This window comes from Tachyglossus aculeatus, chromosome 5 (genome assembly GCF_015852505.1).
Source record: "Tachyglossus aculeatus isolate mTacAcu1 chromosome 5, mTacAcu1.pri, whole genome shotgun sequence".
NCBI lineage: Eukaryota > Metazoa > Chordata > Mammalia > Monotremata > Tachyglossidae > Tachyglossus > Tachyglossus aculeatus.
Window position 1 is genome coordinate 91,073,603 of NC_052070.1, and position 19,655 is coordinate 91,093,257.

The 19,655-nt window shown below is 41.4% G+C and overlaps 1 protein-coding gene and 1 non-coding gene across 4 annotated transcripts in view; one reads left to right on the plus strand and one right to left on the minus strand.

Moving 5' to 3' along the window:
• LRRC28 (leucine rich repeat containing 28) overlaps nucleotides 1–19,655 on the minus strand; it is a 113,125-nt gene that overhangs the window by 62,538 nt on the left and 30,932 nt on the right. The gene's annotated exons all lie outside the window — the stretch shown is intronic.
• Nucleotides 2,661–2,798, plus strand: LOC119929261. The gene has a single exon (XR_005451393.1). It is a non-coding gene; the product is annotated as a small nucleolar RNA SNORA7 (small nucleolar RNA).

Genomic DNA, 19,655 nt, shown 5'->3' on the forward strand with positions numbered 1-19,655 from the left:
TCTGCATAAAGTAAAGGCTGAAAAAATACCATTGATAGGATTTTTAAAAGAGGAGGTCTCAAGTTCCACAAATGGCTGTTAAACTGAAGTGGGGAAGAATTTGGTTGGACATAAATAGTTATGGTATTTATTACGTGTTACTTTGTGCCATGGCTGATAAGCTCATTGTGGGCAGGGAACGTGTCTGTCAACTCTGTTTTACTGTACTCACCCACACACTCAAGATGGAGCCCTGCTCATAGTGAGCGTTCAATAAATACCATAGATACCGCTGATAACTCAGACGAAGTCCTATCCTCACATAGGGATCACAATTAAAGGGGAATCAAAGAGGAAGATAATATCTCCATTTTAGATTTGGAAACTGAGGCCCAGAATGGTTAAATGACTCGCCTAAAGTTTCATAATAGGTAATGAGCAGAACTGGTTCTAGAATCCATGACTCCTAATTGCCAACCCCGTGCACTTTTAATAAGCACTTACTTTGTACCAAGCACTGTGCTAGGCATTGATGTAAATAAAATATAATCAAACAAGACATAGTCTTTGTTTCACCTGGGGCTTAAAACCAGAGAGGTAAGGAGAGAAAATATCTTTTTTTTAAACAGATAAGAAAACCAAATCAATCATATTTAGTGAGTGCTTACTGTGTGCAGTGTACTATACCAAGAGCTCAGGAGAGTACAATAGAAGAGAGTGGTAGACATGTTCCTTGCCCATAATGAGCTTACAGTCTAAGGAGATACAGACATTAATTTGAATAAATAAATTAAGGATTTGTAAATAATTTCTGGGGGTAGTCCAGAGAGGTTAAGGGAATTGCTCCTGGTCACACAGGAGGCCAGTGTTAGATGTGGTATTACAATACAGGTCTCCTGACTCCCTATGACATGATCTTTCCAGCTGACCACATAAGAAGATGATCTCTTTGATTGTTACACTAATAAAACTGGAACAGATTAGTGAAGGAAGTTTTGGAGTCTCTATCCCTAGAGATCTTTAAGGAAAAAAATATAGGCCTGGAAGATTTTATCTCTCTACCTGCCTGGATTGTCATCAAATCCTGTCAGATCTTTCTTCACAACGTTGCTAAAACCTATTCTTTCCTCTCCACGCAAACTGCTACCATGCTGATCTATGCATTTGACTCCTGCATCAGCCTCCTCGCTGCCCCCTGTCTCTCCCCACTCGTCTTCACTTTACTCTCCTGCCCAAGCCATTAAAAAAAGAAAAAAAAGAAATTCATTTCACTTCTCCCCAATTCTCAAAATCTCCAGTGATTGCTCATCCACTTCCACAACCTACAAAAACTCCATACCATTGGCTTTAAAGCACTTAATCAGCTTGATCTTCCTATCTTATCTTGCTGATTTCCTACTCCAACCCAGTCTGCATGCTTCACTCCTCCAATGCCAACCTACTCAGTGTACCTCAGTTTCATCTATCTCACTGCGGATCCTTTGCTCAGATCCTTCCTGTGGCCTAAAAATCCCTCCAACTTCATATACCACTACACTGCCCTCTTTCAAAGGCTTATTAAAATCACATTTCTTCCAAGAGGCCTTCCCAAACTAAGCCCTCATCTCCCCTACTCCCTTCTGCATCATCTATGGACTTGGATCTGTACCCTTTAAGCACCTGATATTCAGCCAACCCTCAGCCCCACAACATATTCATTATATATTCATTATATATTTTAACATCTGTCTTCCCCTCTAGACTGTAAGCTCCCTTTAGGCAGGGAATGTGTCCACCAATTCCGTTGTACTGTACTCTCCCCACCACTTAGGACACTGCTCTGCACACTTCCATTGATCAATTCATTGATTCTGGCTGTATGATTCCTTTATCTTTATTCCCCTTACCTAAAAGATATTTTATATCCTCATTTGTACCTTTTCTGATTGACAACCTATTTGTTCTAAAATACTGCATCCTGACTATTGCTCTGTGTGTAGCTCACAGTTTACTAGTTATTAGAGAACTTCTGTGCTACTTAGAGAAACCACATCTTCCTTACTTTGCAAGATTCACATAAATCATACATTCAGTTTTTCTTCCTAAATTAGCCGTATATTCTATTCTAGTGGTTACACACTTGATTGTTTTTTTTCATAGTGAGGCAGCATATAAGAAGTTTTATGCTTTAACCCATTGTCTGTTTCACACTATTATAATCACTGCCTCAAGAAACATCACAGTATCACAGCCCAGGACTGAAATCTACTTAATTTGGATACTACTTGCAGAGCATAATTACCAGTAATCTACACTTTTCGCTGGTGAGAATGATTCTTTTCTTAGCACTGCCTTCTTTCTCATGTCTAAGACAAGTTTACACGAAAATTTTAAGAACAAAATTCTCAGGGCATGCACACTTTAAAATACTAGATTCAACGTCTTAGCTTAAATTTCCTGATGGAAAGTCTACTCTTGATAAACGTCCATTTTTTTAAAATCAACACCATAAAAGTTTTTAAAGCACTGCAAAAATCATATTAAGATTTCATTTCTTCCATAGAATGATGAAAATGTAATTTAAAAAAATACCTCAGTACTTCAGGACACGTCCATAGTAAATTCTTAGACAATGCAGGTGTAACATTAACAGTCATATGGTGGATAAATTTTCTAGAATTATTAGGTTCTATACCAGAATGCCCTTCTCAGGGTCACACCTGGAGAATTTCCAGTACTCTACCAGTCTCAGCTACAGGAGGGAGAGTTAAGCAGAGGCAGACCCATTCCATTCCTAGCTTGGGTATTAGCTAGCAAGTGGAAGGCAATCTGCTACAAATCCAGACCCACCTGTGCTGGGCAGCAGCGGCATGGAAAAGAGTCGAGGGTGGAGACTCAAGTTGACTTCGCAAAAGGAGGCAGTGGTAAACCACTTCTATATTTTTACCAAGAGAACTCTAAGGATACACTACCAGAACAATTACAGATTGAGGTGAGGCATCCTGGAAGAGATGTGCCCATGGTGTCACTATGGGTTGGAGACGATTCCACAACATAAGACAATTCCAGAACGAGCCTCAACATGATCATCAAACCTGACAGGGAAGTAAAAATTGCTTTGTAGATTACTCCTCACTGCAGCCCCCTCCCCTCAATCCTTCCATTCTGCAATTCCTAGGGACTCTCTTGATGCCCACAGACATTAAATATGGGCACCTTCCACAATCCTGCCTCCCTAATCATACTCCATACCACACCCAGCCTATTTTTTCTGGCGTAGCGGGGACCCCGCTCAAGCTGGGCACTGCCACCGCTGCCAACAAAAAGGGGTCCAGAAAGTGTTACGGTGCCCCAGCTGGAGACCACAATAGCCAGATGCCTGGCCCAGTCTCCTTGCCCCAAAATGTGGGACCCAGTTGGGTTTGACCCATTCTTGTCTCCTCTCATTGGTCTGTTGGCTTCAGTATTCTATCCCCAATTGCCCATAGGCCCCCAAGTTCTCAGAAGTGTTTAGCTTGAGCCCGCTTGGGCCACTGAGACTGTCAGTCAATCGTATTTATTGAGCACTTACTGTGTGCTAAGCACTGTACTAAATGGTTGGGAAAGTAAAATACAACAGTAGACACATTCCCTGCCCACAGTGAGCTTACAGTCTAGAGGACGAGCTTAAGTCTGTCCCAGGACCATGGGACCCCTGAAAGCTCCACATCTGCATCACTATGGGCACCTCGTCATTTAGAAGTCTCCCAAGTCCGATGCTCCCTCTACTCTCCGTGACTAGCTCTGACCTTCCTTTTCCACACTCCAGCTGCCTTTCTGGTCTCTCTCCAGTACAGAGGCCCCGGCCTGTCACCACAGAGACCAGGTGTCCTTCAGACCCCAAGGCCCTCTCAGTCAGTTCTGGCAGAGACACAGAGCCTCCACATGAGGAAGGGAGAGCAAGGCGATATCAGCAGGCTATGGGAAACTAGGTCGCTGGGGGACCCAGGGTTTCAGAGATTGGAGCTGAAAGAGAGGGGTGAAATCGGAGATTGGGGAGAGGGCAGAGCCAAGGTGGCTCCCTATCAGTTGGGGTAGGAGGATGGGAGGGCCCAGACATACGGGCTAGCAGAAGGCTCAGTCAGAACCGAGGTAACATTTTCCTACCCATCTCCCCCTGGCCACAGTGGTATGGGGCTTCAACAGGGAACTGGCGGCTCACTGGCTGAAATAAAATATGCCCAGGTTCAGGCAAGAGAAGGAAGGTCTGAGTTTAGGGTCTGGAAAGGGGAAGGAAACTGCCAGAAAAACAGGGAGTGGAAACAGAATGACACAGAAGGATGAGGAGAGAGCAGTGACTTACTGGCAAGACAATTAACTTACCAGCCATGATGGGACATAACTTCGGGGACAGGATTTACAGATCCTGGGGTACATCACCAATTGGTGCATGACATCTCTGGATTTTATATACTGTGGGTGGTTTTTTTTAATGGTATTTGTTAATCATGTACTATGTTCTGGGCAGTGTACTAAGCACTGGAGTAGATACAAGATAATCAGGTTGGATACAGAAATTACTAAAAAATTGTTAGAAAAATGGGAAAAATTAGAAGGAGCATGGCCTAGAGGAAAGAATATGGTCCTGGGAGTCAGAGAACCCAGATTTTAATCCCAGTTCTGCCACTTGTCTGCTGTGTGACCTTGGGCAAATCACTTAACTTTTCTGTACCTCAGTTACCTTGTCAGTAAAATGGGGACTAATGCTGTGAGCCCCATGTAGGGCATTGTTTGTGTCCAACATGATTAGTTTGTATTTACCCCCAGTGCTTAGTACAGTACTGGCACATAAGCACTTAATGAATACCAAGAGAAATGTGTGTACATATACTATGAATATGTATGTATGTAGGTATATAAACATACACAGATAAACATAAGGCATCAAGTATGGCAGCACAGCATGGGACAATCTTTACTTGCAACTGATGGGGAAGGCCTTATTTTTCAATCAATCAATCAATCATATTTATTGAGCACTTATTGTGTGCAGAGCACTGTACTAAGCGCTTGGGAAGTACAGGTTGGCAACATTTTCACACACTATGTTACACTTGACCTAAAATCTCATTGTAAGAAACATCATCTTTGAACCCCAAGGGGACAATAATATATTTTAAAACATAGTGCTGAATTATTATAATTGATGGGCAAAGGTAAGAGAAAGTCAGAGCCATCCAGAATACTGAGCCAATAAAATGGTAAGTGTCAGTGCAGTCATTCCAGGATGAATTATTTCACACCAGATCCTTTTTCTCCCCCACTTCGCCACCAAACAGGATAGCCCACCATTTGTAAATTCACGGTCTATAACTACATGTTAAAATTGACCATGGCCGTGGAGCCTGTAAAAACATTTGGATGTCCATAAATTTAAGAAGCCACTACAACAGGGCAACAGCAGCAGCACCAGCAGTAGAAGGGTATCCTCAAATCATCATCGTGGCCACAGTCACCACCTCCTCTTTCAAAGTGGAGGGTACAGGGAGCAATAATAGTAATAACGATGGAATTTTTTAACCACTTACTACGTGTCAAGCACTGTTCTAAGTGCTGGGGTTGATACAAGCTAAACAGGTTGGGCACAGTCCCTGTTCCATATGGAGCTCATAGTCTTATTCCCCATTTTACAGATGAGGTAACTGAGGTTGAGAACGTACATGACTTGCCCAAGATCACACAGCAGATAAGTGGAGGAGCTGAGATTAGAACCCAGGGCCTTCTCACTCCCAGGATCATGCTCTATCCACAGTGCTATCTACCCAGCTCCGCCCCTGGCCCACTGCAGGTTGGTGAAGTAGCCCTATTTTGGGCTTCAGTTTTCCCTGTGGAGGATCCCATAGAAGCAGCATGACCTAGTGGAAAGAGCAAGGGCCTGGGAGACAGAGGACCTGGGTTCTAATCCCAGTTCTGCCACATGTCTGCTGTGAGAATTTAGGCAAGTCCTTTCACTTTTCTATGCCTCAGTTAGTCCATTTATAAAATGGGGATTAAAACTCACTCCCTCTTATTTAGATTGTGAGCCCCTTGTGGGACAGAGACTGTGTCCAACCTGATTCACTTGTACCTATCCTAGCACTTAGGTCGGTTCTTGGCACATAGCAAGCGCTTAACAAGTACCATATTATTATCCCCAATCTCTGAGGTGTTGATGGACTGCTGACCCCTGCTCTGGAGGAGTATAGCCCTTAACTTGCCCCTCTCTGGCAGCTCTTTGTAGCAAGGAGTTACTGGGTCTGGATTTACTCCCTCTCCCCACATCGAACTGTAGGCTTGTTGTGGGCAGGGAACTTGCCTGTTATATTGTACTCTCCCAAGCGATTAGTACAGTGCTGTGCACACAGTAAGCGCTCAATAAATACAATTGACTGACTGATTGACCAGGGTTTCTTGTAACTAGCTTCGACCCAAGGCAGCCGCTTTCTTCAGTCCCTGCTCTGGGGGCACCACAGACTGCCTTCCCCTCCATGCTACCCCTGTGGACTACCCCAAGGACTTCATCAGTTGTGCTTGCATATTCCAGGACCGTGACAAGCCAAAAGTTGGAGTGGGAAACCCAGGCCTTTGACAAGAGGAGCAGAGTATGATGCGATGGAGTGGGTCAGTGCTGCCAATTGTTGAGAATAATTTTTACCAAGAGTTTGTTATGAGTATCCCTAGCTACTTAATGATGGTATATTAAGTGCTTACTACGTGCTTACTGTACGAAGCCACTTGGGGCTCTCAGTCTAAGGGGAAGGGAGAATATGTATTTCAACTCCACTGTACAGATGAGGAAACTTAGGCATGGAGAAGTTAAGTGACTTAAGATCTCACAGCAGACAAGTGGATTAGAAGCAGCCCATGGATAGAGCACGGGCCTGGGAATCAAAAAGTCATGGGTTCTATTCCCAGCCTACTTGTCTGCTATGTGACCTAAGGCAAGTCACTTCACTTCTCTGTGCCTCAGTTACCTCATTTGTAAAATGGGGATTGAGAATGTGAGCCCCACATGGGGGAGGGACAACTCCATTTGCTTGTATTCACTCCAGTGCTTAATACAGTGTCTTGCAGATAGTAAATGCTTAACAAATACCATCATTATTATTATTAGAACCTGGGTCCTCTGACTTCCAAGATCCTTCCACTAGGCCATGCTGTGACACATGTGAACAACTGCCATCTCTCCTTCCCCTCCCCAGTGTTTACTCTCTTCAAAGCTTTGTGCTTCTGAGACAGAAAAGATGGCAGTCTTGTCATATGTGATGGTAAAGTTAGGTGTAGGAGAAGTTAGGTGGATGAGACAACTGGTGAATGAAGAATTTTAGACACACTGAACTTAAGGTGTCAACGGACACCTATCAGCGTGGCTCAGTGGAAAGAACCCAGGCTTTGGAGTCAGAGGTCACAGGTTCAAATCCTGGCTCCTCCAATTGTTAGCTGTGTGACCCTGGGCAAGTCACTTAACTTCTCTGGCCCCAGTTACCTCATCTGTAAAATGGGGATTAAGACTGTGAGCTCCCTGTGGGACAACCTCATCACCTTGTAACCTCCTCAGCGCTTAGAACAGTGCTTTGCACATAGTATGCGCTTAATAAGTGCCATCATTATTATTATTTATTATTATCTACGGCCTGGAGACAAGATGAAACGCATGCTGCCATGGAAGTAGGAGGCTAGCAAGGTATATCTGAGAGTCATCCACATTGAGGTGGTAGTTAAAGCAATGGAAATGAAGGCGGTCTCCGAGGGAGTGTAAAATGAGAAGTGATGAGGTCCTGGAATGGAGTCCTGAGAACCTCCTGGGAAAGGTGAATGGATCTTTAATAGAGTGGAAGGTTGGAAAGACCCTGGATAGATGAATCATTGTGGGCATGGAACTTTTCTACCAACTCTGTTATACTGTACTGTCCCTACTGCTTAGTATGGTGCTCTGCACACAGTAAGTGCTCTATAAACACCAATGAATGACTGATGAAGATAACTTCGAGAGACATTCCAAGTAGGGAACAGCAATTTCATGAGCAGTGGCTTGTGTGTTGGAAGAGAGCTATTTATTGGATAGGTGAGTACGTTGATGGGAAGGAAGAGTGGGTTTCTCACTGGAGAAGACAGACACTTGGTTAAATGGAGTCTAGGTTCTGGGTAATTATGAAGCCTAATGAAAGGCTTTTTGATTTAATCTCACTGACAAATGAAAACCGAGCACTTATTCCTTGAGAAAAATGATCTTTGCTGATGTGTGCGAAACAGACTGGAAAAGTGAGAAGTTGAGAATGATGAAACATCAGTAAGGCTGCTGTTTCAGTAAACTAGGCATAAGGAGGTTAAAATTTGGACAGAGACAGTGACTTCAACTGAGAAATAGGGCAAATCCACAAAGTATTACTGAAGAAGAACTGATGAGACTTGGTGAAAAACTAGTTGGGAAATGTATTTGCATTATACAGAGAAATTAGGCTTTTGAATTTACTGAGTTACTACATTTTAATTTATCAAGCATGTACAGCGCTATTGAATATTCTGGCACTGATTGTTCAGGTCTGACTCTTCCTTTGACACAGTGAACCACCTCCAACAAAACTGCCCTGCCAATCCCCCCAAACACCAAGTTGTTCTATTTATTCTATTCTATTTATTTTATTTTGTTAGTATGTTTGGTTTTGTTCTCTGTCTTCCCCTTTTAGACTGTGAGCCCACTGTTGGGTAGGGACTGCTCTATATGTTGCCAATTTGTACTTCCCAAGCGCTTAGTACAGTGCTCTGCACATAGTAAGTGTTCAATAAATATGATTGATTGATTGACTGATTATCAATCCACAATAGCTAGTCCTAGTACTTATCAACCTAGCCTCAGTGGAGGGACAGTGAGACAGGAAATGAGGACTTACTTGGGGAAGGCCTCTTGGAGGAGATGTGACCTTAATAACACTTTAAAGGTGGAGAGAGTGGTGGTCTGGCAAATGTGAAAGGGGAGGAAGTTCCAGGCTAGAGGGAAGACATGGGAAAGGGGTCAGCGGAGAGATAGAAAAGATCAGGCCCAGTGAATAATCTGGTGCTAAAAGAGCAGACTGTGTGGGCTGGGTTGTAGTAAGAGATTTAGTGAGGCGATCTAGGATGGGGCAAGCTGATTGGTTTAAAGCCAATGGTAGGAGTTTCTGTTTAATGCAGATGTGGATGGGTAACCACCGGAGGTTCTTGAGGAGTGGGGAGACATGGGCTGAATGTTTTTGTTGATAATTGATCCATGTAGCAGAGTGAAGCGTAAATTGAAGTGGGGAGTGTCAGCTGGACATATGCAGAAAGACCAGCCGATAAAAAATTAAATTTAATAAAATGCCCCAGCATTAAGCTCTAGGAGTTCCCCCAATCCAATACTCTGACTCTTTGAATGATTGCATAAACAGGTGCTGCCATAGTTAGCACGTTTTCATAGAAGCCTCCTACTCCCTCTTAAGAGTGCCAGTGCTATGAAGCTAAGCATAGCTACGGTTGCCCAGGACAGTCTGAGAAGGGAATGTGACTAAGGGGTTAGGAACATTTGGAGAGATACCCATATTAGATTCTCCAAAGATAGTTGGCAAATCACCCATGCTTGTGGGTTGGATTTTCCTTGTCGTGGGCAGAGAGAAAATGGTCTGCCATACTTCCGGGGGCAGAGTTTGTAGGGGTAGGCAGCAGACCTCCCCTTCACAAGGGCATGGATGAAGCTGGAAGAAGGGAAAAATCCAGAAGAGGATCAAGAGAAGGGTCCTTTTGTGCCAGCAAAGAAAGAGATTCTCTTTTTTCACTAGCACAAAAAGACCACTATTATGGCTTTTCTTTTCTTTTTTTTTTTTTACAATTCTCAGTCACCTAAAACTGTAGTTTAAAATAGCAGGAATTTGGAAATCATGGGTAAAATCATAGTCCTGTGGTGCCAATTGCTTATTCATTTCAGTTTTCTGCAGTTCAGTACAATAGAAAACAAAGATTTAACAGATGTTGATGCAGATCTACTATGCAAATCTCTGGCACAGACTTCACAGGCTTTTTTCACACTAAAGAATGACAGAAAATTTCAATGTTTATGCAATTTCTTTCAAAAAGAGCTTTCAAAGAGAGTATGAGCACCACTAAGGAAAGTACTAGAGAAAGCTGTGTGATGTGTTGATAAAGTAGGCTATATGTATTATTTTTTTACAGGAGAAACAAGGCTTTAGACTTCAGGGTTTTGGGGGTTTTTTGTTGTTTTTTCAGGGTATAGACTAGTACTACTGTGTTTGCTTGTCTGCATATAGTTGTGTTATGAATCTTTTGTTGTGCTCTACGAAATACTGTACAGCATTAACAAAGAGGCTTTCAGAGCTCCTCAACAGGCAGGAAGTGGCACAGAACTGTGGAAATAAAATAACCATAAAAACTAGTATGCAGACTAACAGAGAATAGTGTTCAGTTCTATGTGCCCAGATGACTCATTTTGATACACTATGCAGGTCATATTTTATACAGAAACTCTTCAGTTTTAGGTAAAATATCCAGGAATTTATTTACATTTCTTTCAAATTATTTTTCTGCAGTGCTCCATCCATCATTTGAATTGGCAGTCTAGTAAATACACTGGGAGAAATAACAAAAACCACACCCACCAAATGAAATGCATTCACAAAGCATATATTTCATATTCTATTTCATTTTAGAGTAATAAAAATAATAATAATGATGGTATTTGTTAAGCGCTTACTATGTGCCAAATTACTGTTCTAAGCACTAGGATAGATACAAGGTAATCAGGTTGTCCCACGTGGGGCTCACAGTCTTAATCCCCATTTTACAGATGAGGTAACAGGAACGGAGAAGTTAAGTGACTAGCCCAAAGTCACACAGAGGACAAGTGGCAGAGCCGGGATTAGAACCCACGACCTCTGACTCCCAAGCTCACGTTCTTTCCACTAAGCCGTGCTGCTTCTCTAGTGTACATTTAATACTTTAAATCTTTCATGCCAGTACAAATACAAGTTATCCCTTCTGTTTCTGTTATGGCCTATTTATCTTCTTTAACACAACTCTGGCTCTACAGAAGTCACCCTACCCCCAACCAAACATCCTCTTCTAAAATACCACCCAGCACTCATTGTACTGGGCTGATAGGGGAAATCCCAATCTGGCAAAGCAAAACTGTTCACCCAAGGGCTGTTAATGGGTTCTACTGTAAGCTCACTGTGGGCTGGGGATATATTTACCTACTTGATTGTATTGTTCTCTCCTGAACCCTTAGTATAGTGCTCTGTGCACACTAAGCCCTCAATACATACTACTGATTGCAAGCAAAACCCCTTGCCCATTGTTCATTTGGAATATTTTGCCCGAAGAATACATTCACTGGGGCATCTTCAGAGGCTTAATTCTTTTAACAAAGGGAAGAGAATTGAAGCTGGTGATTGGAGAAGTTAGCAAGAGTGAAGCGGACCAGATTTTTCTATACCCATTTCTGAAGAGAGATAATAGCTGGTAAAATGGTTGGAAAAATGGCTTCAGATACTAATTTGGACACTTATTTATATCAATTTTAATGGATTAAAATGAATATGACCATGTGAAGATAATGAGGAGTTTGATGGAGATCAGAACACATTGTTTTATTTCCTATTGACACATTAGCTCGCAAGTGTCTACTTCACTAATAATGATCTCTCAGTACCATATCTGTTGACAGTAAAGATGGATTATTACATGACAGCAATATATGTTGGTCTCCTGAGAAAGAGAGCAGAGGTCATGTCAAGTAGTCAGCTGAACTATGACAAGGGCTTTCATATAATGAATATAATGGATGAAATACCATGGAATAAATTAATAAATCATTGGTACTACAGGCTTGTGAAGAAACAATATAATAGGGTTGGTAGACATGATCCCTGTCAGCAGAGGTCTTACAGTCTATAGGAGACAAAAATGAAAAAAAAATTACAGATAGGGGAAATGGTAGAGCCTTACTGAAGGCACATATCCTCCAAGAGGCCTTCCCTGATTAAGATCCCCTTTTCTCTTCTCCCACTCCCTCTTGCATCGCCCTGACTTGCTCTCTTTATTCATCCCCCCACCAAGCCCCGCAGCACTTCTTTACATATTTGTAACTTGTTTATATTAATGTGTACTTCTCCCTCTAAACTGTAAGCTCATTGTGGGCAGGGACTGTGTCTGTATACTATTATAATGTATATTCTCCCAAGTGCTTAGTACAGTGCTCTGCACACAGTAAGCGTTCAAAAAACTTGATTAAGTGAATGCATGAATGAATGGCTTAAAAAGGATATAAGCATTGTGGGGCTAGGATGAGGATCAAAGTGCTTACTTACAGGGTTCACAGTGAAGTGCACAAGTGAAGCAAAAGGGAGAGTAGGGGAAATGATCTCTTAGACAGAGCCTCTTGGAGGAGAGATATTAGGAGGGTTGTTAAGATGAGGAGAGTGGTGGCCTTTGGGATATGAAGGGGGAGGGAATTCCAGACCAGAGGGTGAGTGAGGGCAAGGGGTCGCAGCAAGACAGGCAAGATTGAAGTAGAGCTGGTAGGCTGATGTTACAAGAGTGTAGTGTGTGCAGGCTGGGTTATAGTAGATTAGCAAGACAGGGTAGGAAGGGGAGAGCTGAATAAGTGCCTTGAAGCAAATGGCATGGCATTTCTGTTTGTTGGGGGAGGTGGATGGACAACCACTGGGGATTTGTAAGGAGTGGAGAGACATTGTCTGAATGGGTTTTTTTAGAAAAAATTACCAAAGCAGCAGAGTGAAGTATGGACTGGGGAAGAGGGAGAGAGGCAGCAAGGAGTCATCAGGGAAGCTGATGCAGGAGTCAAAGTGAGATGAATGTTCGGATCAACATGGAAAGCTTGGAAGGAGAGGAAGGGGTAGACTAAAGGGATGATGGGAGGGTAGAACCGACAGGATTTGATGACAGACTGACAAGACAGGTTAAATGAGAAAAATGAGTTGAGGGTAATGCCAAGGTTATGGCTTACAAGATTGGGAAGATAGATTGTAAACCCATCTTTAAACTGTAAGCTCGATATAGGCAGGGAATGTGTTCCTAATTCTGTTATATTGCAGTTTCCCAAGCTCTTAGTATAGTACTCTGCACATAATAAGTGCTCAATAAATACAATTGATTGATTTATATTCGTGTAGTCTACAGTGATGAAAAATCTGAAGAACATAGTCTGGGTGGAAAGATGAGGGGTTCTGTTTTGGACACACTGCATTGGAAGAATGAGGTAATGTTCTTCTCAACACAAAATCCATTTTGGGTATAACATGATCCACAAGTTGGCAGAAGTATTTCCCCAACTGCCATTTCAGCACTTCTCTGACACTTAAAGCATTTAAGTACTCACAACCCCCTGAAATACATACAAATATATATTTATTACCTATCCCGCCTAACTATAATTTATCTTCATATCTACTTAAATTGTAAGCTCCTTGTGAGCAGGGATAATGTCTACTAATTCTTCCGTAGTCGCCCTCGTATTTAATACAGTGCTCCACACAGTACATAGTCAATATATACAACAGACTGATGGATTATTGTAACAGAATAATTTGCTTCTTTTTGGTTCTACAATTTTACAGTAGTGCATTAAAACAACAATGAATGGCAAAGGTGTAAAGTATTTAGTTTGTAAACAAAAATAATGGAGGAATTTGTATCAAAAAATGCCATGCAAGACAATCTCTTTAAGCCATCTACTCCCTAACCCAATGATTTATTAGTTAAAAAATCTAAACATTATAGTTGATCAGTAAGCAGTGACCACTACCATCATTAATCTTATTTAATAGTCAAATAAATTGCTGATCTGAGTTCATCAACTACCCAAAAGAAAATAAACAGGGACAGCTTTTGCTAGAATTACACAGCTGCTTTTCTTTCAGATAAGTTTTCTGCACACTGTAGGAAGGAAGATTAATAAGTTAAAATGGTGAGAGAAACTCTCCCTAGCATACTTGAAATTTCTTATTGGAGTTCTCAAACATTTCTATGCGGTTCTACATAGGAACTGTAGGACATTACAAATATTTCATTGCAAAGGAATAATCATAATTTTAAAACAGACTTGTAAGGGATTGCTTACTTTATTTTGTATAAGGCCTTACTGCTTTTATACGAGGGTAAAATGAAAGAACAGATATTTAAGTGATTCAATGAATGCTGCCTATGAGTAGTAGGGCTGGAATTAGATGCAGGAACCTGACTTGTACCCACTACAAGAAAAGTATTCAGAGTAATAGCAACTTTTACTGGAAACCCAGGTTGGAGTCCCATAATTAGACAGTAAGAAATTCGTTTGGTCAGTGGTTCTAAAACCAAGACTTTGCTGGCATGGTGGAACACGAAGCAATTTCCAGGCAACAGTAATTTAACAGCCAACAAAATGTATGGGCTGAGTCTCCTGTTGCCTAGATTTTAATGTCCATTTAACCAGTATTATCTTGAACTCACTTAGGCTTCATTTCCTAAATACTATCATCATACTAAGAACTCTGTTACATCGTAAGAAGCACAATCACTTTTGTCTGCAGCTCACTACAGGATAGAATAAATCTTATTTTTATTATCCCTTATGGAGTTCTAATCCACAAGTATTTTATAATTCAATCTGTATTTATTTTGGGGGGCGTGAGGAGGGAGACAGAGAGAGAGAGAAATATTCTGGTAACTTAAGAACAACTAATCTCAACAAGTTGAGTTACAATTTTCACAGAAAGCAGTAAGAGTAAACAAGTGCTGTAGCTTTTTAAAAAGTAAAGAATATTTTAGATGATAAAAACATCAGTGTTCTGGCATTTTAATCCCATGTCACCAAAAATAATAAAAAACCACTTTAAAAACATTACATATATATAGTCTATATATTTATATATTTATAATATATGTATATAAGGTGTTTCTAGAGTTTTGCTGCTTACCATTACACATATTTTCTATGAATTTAAGACCCAGATGCTTTGGGATTACAGGTGAGCATCACAAAAGTAGAAAAGGATATCTTCTTCTATGGACATGTAGTCACTACAGTCAACAGAAGTAGTGTGGCCTGATGTAAAAAGCACAGGCCTGGGAATCAGATGACCTGGGATCTAATCCCAGATCTACCACTTGCCTGCTGTGGGACCTTGGGCAAATCATTTAACTTCTCTGTGCCTCAATTACCTCATCTGTAAAACAGGGATTAACACAGTGAGCTCCACGTATGTCCAACTTGATTAGCCTGTATCTAATAAACATAATAACAATGGTATTAAGTGCTTATTGTGTGCCACGCATTGTACTAAGTGCTAGGGTGGATACAAGCATAACGGATTGGACACAACCTAATTCTGTCCCACTTGGGGCTCACAGTCTCAATCCCCATGTTACAGATGAGGTAACAAGAACAGAGAAGTTAAATCAATCAATCAATGGCATTTATTGAGCACTTACTGTGTGCAGAGCAATGTACTAAGCACTTGGGAAGTACAAGTTGGCAACATATAGAGTCCCTACCCAACAGTGGGCTCACAGTCTAGAAGGGGGAGACAGAGAACAAAACCAAACATATTAACAAAATGAAATAAATAGAATAGATATGTACAAGTAAAACAAATAAATGAATAAAGTAATAAATATGTACAAACATATATACATATATACAGGTGCTGTGGGGAAGGGAAGGAGGTAAGACGGGGGATGGAGAGGGGGATGAGGGGGAGAGGAAGGAGGGGGCTCAGTCTGGGAAGGCCTCCTGGAGGAGGTGAGCTCTCAGTAGGGAATTGAAGGGAGGAAGAGAGCTAGCTTGGCGAATGGGCAGAGGGAGGGCATTCCAGGCCTGGGGGATGACATGGGCCGGGGGTCGACGGCGGGACAGGCTAGAATGAGGCACGGTGAGGAGCGGAGGGTGTAGGCTGGGCTGTAGAAGGAGAGAAGGGAGGTGAGGTAGGAAGGGGTGAGGTGATGGAGAGCCTTGAAGCCAAGGGTGAGGAGTTTCTGCCTGATGCGCAGATTAATTGGTAGCCACTGGAGATTTTTGAGGAGGGGAGTAACATGCCCAGAGCGTTTCTGGACAAAGACAATCCAGGCAGCAGCACGAGGCATGAAGTAAATGACTTGCCCAAGGTCACACAGCAGGCAAGTGGAAGAGGCAGGATTAGAACCCATGACCTTCTGACTCTCAGGACAGTGCTTTATCCAACACACCATGCTGCTTCTCAGTTCTACCCCAGTGCTTAGTACAGTTCTTGGCACATGAAAACACTTCACAAATATCACTAAAAAGAAAATCATTGCTCCCTTCTGCTATGGGAAAGATGGCCCTTTCTCTTTCCACTACTAGCTCCTATCTTGCTTTCTCTCTACCCAGCATATGGGAGAGGGCACATGTAAAACTATTTTCCATTACTAATATTACTTATATTGTTTACCTGTGGGCATTATTCATTTAACCATCAGTGAATTTACTTGAGGCTAAATTGGTATTTTCTTACTTGAATATGATTCAATAGTCTTCCCAGTAGAGGTTCAGACATTAGGATAATGTATAAATGAATGTAAGTCAACCCCTAAAAATTGGATAGTCTGTCCACAATTCTGTTTCAGCCAGGAAACAGGATATTGCAGTCCTAGTAGTAGTGTGGTATTTATTTTCCAGATATGGACCACAGTTATTTGTGAAGCAGGTTAAAGGGACAGTACGGTACCCAGTACTCTACCAGTTTCAACTTCAGGAGGGAGAGTCAAGCAGAGAAATACCCATTCCATTCCTTGCTTGGGCAGTGGCTAGCTAGTAGAAGGCAATCATCTACAAGTCAAAACTCCCCTGTGATGGGCAGCAGAGGCATGAGAGAGAGTCAAGGGAGGAGACTTGAGTTTACTGCGCAGAAGGAGGCAATGGTAAAGCACTTCCGTATTTTTACCAAGAAAACTCTACGGATACACTACCAGAACGATTGCAGATGGAGTCAGGGTGTTCTGGGAGAGATGTGTCCATGGTGTTGCTATGGGTTGGAGACGACTAGACAGCATAAGACAAGAATAGCAGAAAAAGGGAAATGGGGGTTAGATGAAAAGAGCAAACAAGGAAGAGAAGGAAAGGAATAATACAGGAAGAGTCAGACAAAAGGTATCCTTGGATCGTGGAACTTTAGGACTTTCGGGGTAGCTCTGGATGAAGAATCCAGATTTCACTGCATTTCTACTCCCAGGGCCTTGGTGGACTTCCATAAATAGTCCAGAGATGATGAAACCAAAGTCAGTTGTCGGCCTTTGCTCAGAGCTGAAGCCCAGAATGCTCTTCAGTAATCACATAGCCAGAGTGGGCCATAGAAGGAACCATAAATTGCTCTATCAGTTATCAGAGCTGAAGCATGGGAATTTGAAATTCTACATTTGACACACTGAACTATTGGGTACTCCACTGCATGGCTCTATTACATAAGAGTAATGAAACTACTGCTGAGAAATTACTAGAAAAATGTTAGAAAAATTAGAAGCAGCATGGCCTAGTGGAAATAGTACAGTCAAGGGAGTCAGAAGGAACTGGATTTTAAACCCGGCTCTGCCACTGGTCTGCTGTGTGACCTTGTGCAAGTCACTCAAATTCTCCATGCCTCAGTTACCTCATCTGTAAAATGGGGATTAAAACTGTGAGCCCCTTGTGGGTTATGGACTGTGTTCAACCTGATTAGCTTGTATCTATACCAGAGCTTAGTACAGTATCTGGCATATAGTAAGCACTTAAAACTACCCTTAAAAAAATTATCATTGTCAATGCTAAAAGGTACTTCACTCAGAGATCTGTTTTCTAAAAGCATGCTAATATAAAATCATTTAAGATCCCAATAAGAACTGTAATTTTGAGAGGTTTCAATAAAAATGGACACTGCTTTCATATCATTAATGTTAATTTTTCCAAGGAAATAATTCACCACATATTTTGAAGAAAAATTTTCAGGGCTAGCTTTATTTGGGTGGAGGTAGATCAGTGGAGTTTCTTTAAATAGCTATGGATTTGCAAAGTGCAAAGCTCATGTAACTTAATCTATGTTTTCCTCAAATCCCCATGGGTCCATTTACTTAAAAAACACCACACTCTCTGGATGGGTGCCTGGCATACCAAACCTGCCCTGTCGTGCATAGCTTTATTTCTGTTACTAAATTAGGAAACCAAAGTGGGCTATGTTTGTACCGGCACTGAAACAGAAAAGGCTCAGCATCATTAATTTGCATCGTTCTTTCTACGCCAGATCTTAATAAGATATCTACGTTTTAATTAGTTACCTGAGTAATTTAGCCTAAAACGAACAATCCTAAGAAATAATGAAATCAAAGAGAGAAAATGATCCACATCATTATGTAGAGCTCTTTCTGGTAGGCTCAAATCATATCAAAGATTAATTAAGAACTACAAAGATTTAAAATTTCCAGTGTCTGGCTATACAGTGTAAAAATATCAGTGTTTTAGACAATTGAATTACTACATCTTCTGCAATGAGACAGAGACTGAAACGACATTTATGCACCACCTCTTTATGAAAGATTACTGAAATACCTTATACGGAACTATTATGAAAAAGTAAACAAGGCATTTAAAATGTTGAGTAGAAAAGCACTAGGAGGACATGATCATCTGCATCAAAACTAAATACACCCACTGTATTTCATATGGCAACTTAAAATAAGTGAAATAAAAACTCATAAGAAAAAAATATGTAATTTTCCAGGCTCAAAAAACTGACTTGCCCTCAATTAGCACAGCATAACTGGCTATGCAAACACAGTCAGTGGTGATCAGTTAACATTCCTAGTAGTATTTTATAAATATACTCAGTGCTGATCAAAAGTGAAATCTTGATTCATGATGGGAAAGGGACAATGCTGGTCTGTTACCACAGGACGTTAATGATATTTCTGTCAGATAAGTCTCCTGAATAATGTTGAACTTCATACTAGCATAATTTATTTAACTTAAAAGTCAAAATTGAATAGAAAATATTTAATTGCTGTGGCACTATATAATTTTCAACTAATAAGCTATAATGTTTTATGCTCACTGTACCTCGCTCTCGCCTGTCCCGCCATCGACCCCCGGCCCACGTCATCCCCCGGGCCTGGAATGCCCTCCCTCTGCCCATCCACCAAGCTAGCTCTCTTCCTCCCTTCAAGGCCCTGCTGAGAGCTCACCTCCTCCAGGAGGCCTTCCCAGACTGAGCCCCTTCTTTCCTCTCCCCCTCGTCCCCCTCTCCATCCCCCCGTCTTACCTCCTTCCCTTCCCCACAGCACCTGTATATATGTATATATGGTTGTACATATTTATTACTCTATTTATTTATTCATTTATTTATTTTACTTGTACATTTCTATCCTACTTATTTTATTTTGTTGGTATGTTTGGTTCAGTTCTCTGTCTCCCCCTTTTAGACTGTGAGCCCACTGTTGGGTAGGGACTGTCTCTATGTGATGCCAATTTGTACTTCCCAAGCGCTTAGTACAGTGCTCTGCACATAGTAAGCGCTCAATAAATACGATTGATTGATTGATTGATTAAAGAAAAAAATAAACTTTGCAAAATCTAACCAAAAGGCTTCAGCAAATGCTGGCAAAGATAAGCCATGGCAGCAAAGCCAATGGCAGCCATAAGAATCAGTAGTATTTATTGAGTGCTTACT